Source organism: Amblyomma maculatum, chromosome 11 (genome assembly GCF_055883805.1).
Source record: "Amblyomma maculatum isolate TAMU_Amacu chromosome 11, ASM5588380v1, whole genome shotgun sequence".
Classification (NCBI taxonomy): Eukaryota; Metazoa; Arthropoda; class Arachnida; order Ixodida; family Ixodidae; genus Amblyomma; species Amblyomma maculatum.
Window position 1 is genome coordinate 23,203,120 of NC_139354.1, and position 2,607 is coordinate 23,205,726.

The following is a 2,607-nucleotide window of genomic DNA, read 5'->3' on the forward strand; positions in this document are numbered from 1 at the left end:
CGGAAAGAAGCGTGCTCGTGTAAGTTTCAAGCTATTAGGCTTCCTTCGGTGGATGCCGCTGACATTACGACGAAAGTGTCGCCGACGGACAAATTATTTCGACATGGAGGCCTTAGTCTCCTCTCGTTGAAAAGCGACTGCGTCAACAACTTGTATTCATACATCGCGTTGAACGAAAAAACCAAAGATTAGATACCGGCATCGCAATCCGGCTGCGAAAGCGTCACCCAGCCATTCCGGCACGATTTAAACTTTCTTTCAGAACACAGCTCCTAGACATCCTTTTCAGTAAACTGCGAAGTGAGTCCATACAGGGATAATTATCCCTCCAACACTACAACAGTGATTCAGGTGTACCCTTTGGTCTCACTACTGACCGAATTAGGAAGAAGTCGAAATATAGGGTCGCCAAATCCAATCCGAAAAACGGCACAGTAGAAAATGATCTCTACACTCAATATGCAAGCTTGAATTATTGTTAAATTAGCGGTTCCTTTTCTGGACATGTTTAGCTTGCGCGACTTTAAACAAAATGTATCTATATATTGAAGGGTTGTAGAGGTCCCAAGAGTTTAATTATGAAAAAATTTGACTATACTTGTGTTTATTTATATCTGCTCCGTAGCAGGTGTCGACCTCGGGCCTAAAGAAGCAGCCCAAAGCCTTAGTTGCTTTAAGAGCACGGTGTTTTATTCCAAGGTTTATTATTGCGCATACTGAAATTTGTTTGGAATATCGCCGCACGTATTTCAACAAAATCGTGGCGCAATAAAGAAAAAAATCGGACCTGTAAACCAATAGCCGAAATGGCTGCGACATCCTCATGGAAGCCTCGTCGCCGTCTTTTGAACAGCCGATGGAGCAGTTTGAATGAAGCGCACAAGGGCTGGTCCTATCATGAAACACAGCTGGACAAGCAGCTGCGGCCCTAATTGCTTTTTCGCTTCTTTTTCCCGTATGACATCAACCAGAAAGCAGGTATTCGCGACGAGTACTTGGAGAATCTCTTTTTTTGTGCAGCCAACAAGGAAACTACCGCGGTGTCTTTCTCGTGGTCTGAATGTCTGGTATTTAACACGGATGTCGTAAAAAGAGCAAATGTATGACAGTCACTTGCTGCTGCCTCAGCGAAGTAGTTAAATCAATATAGGCTTTTTGCCTAACCTGTGGCTGCTCATGAGCAATTGCTGTTTTCAAACCAATACGTGTCTGCGTAACAAACATGATGGGTCAGTAATGAATTTGGTTCAGCTGCCACTATAGCTTATTTACGCGGCACACACGAAAAAAACTAAACTTTACGAAGCGTGGTTTGGTTAGATAAGTGCTAGTGGTTGCGTCTGGCTGGTCTCGCCTACCCTGTGTCAGCGCTCCATTCCATAAAGCATTTCCTAGCAGTGCGACAAATTTGCCATCATGGAGGTTTACGCGATTATTTCCTCCATTTTCTGCACTTTTTTATTTTTCCTATTTTTCTTTTATTGAGGATACCTGGGTTCTTCACAGTTTTCTTTTTCTTTATTTCAGTTCTTACTTTCATCTCTGTAACCCGTGTTAGACATGGGGTTTGCTGTATATTCGAAAATGAGCTCGTTTTGTGGACCACTGCATGTTTATTTTGCTTATTCATAGTGCAGAGCTTGTTAAATATAGCATTAAAGACAAATTTGAGTCTTGCTGTGGCCTGGTCAATGTTGTATATTATTGAATTACAATTATTTCTAGTCCTTGGCTCTATAGTACTAAATTCAATGGTTACGGGAAACTGTTTGTTTAAATTATTGGGTAAGCGTCAATGGTAAGTTAGATTATTTTTACACTGTAATAAGCATCGCGATCACCGTTTTTTGTAGTGTCATTTTCACAGTTCATCGCCAAAATGCAGTACAAGCCACAGTAGCTGCCTGCATCTGATTGCAACCTCCCTCTCTTTCACGTGCATGCAGAATATAAAATGATTTTTTTTTTTTGTCCTCAGAAAGGCAACCCAAATTATTTCGGCTGCCCAAAACTTCAGTGAAGCTATCAACGTGTTTTTTTTTTTAATTCATGGTGTAAAGATTTATCGAAACACAGTACATCTTGGCATTTAGAAGAGCGGTTATGTTCGATATAATTGCAGTTAGAATTGAGGAGTGCGCAGAAGATCTCAGCACAATGCAGGACGTTTAGCAGGCAGCTTAAGTAAGAAATCATATTCTAATGTAGGTACTTGGTTTTCAGTCATATTCACAACCGCTCCGGTTAGCCAACGAATTTTGAATGGAAACACAAACCGCAGCAATTCTTTTCTCGTAAATAAGACGTGTTAAAGTGGATAGTCTGTGTAACTATGTCATTTGTATACCCTAGTTTCAGTTTTCCAGTAGCTGGCCCACGTTGAATTACTACTGGTATTTTAAGCTGTAAATAAATGAATGAATAAACTAAACTATGAAAAGAATCGATTGAGAATTTTGTAATTTATGATTTATTTAATAATCATTGCTGCCTAACACTTATAGTTTGTTTAGTCGTTCATTTATTTCTGTGCAGCTCTCACGATTTCAGAAGTCATGGTTAGTTCAAATAAATATCAGTCTGATTGCGGGTTTAGACAATGAACTG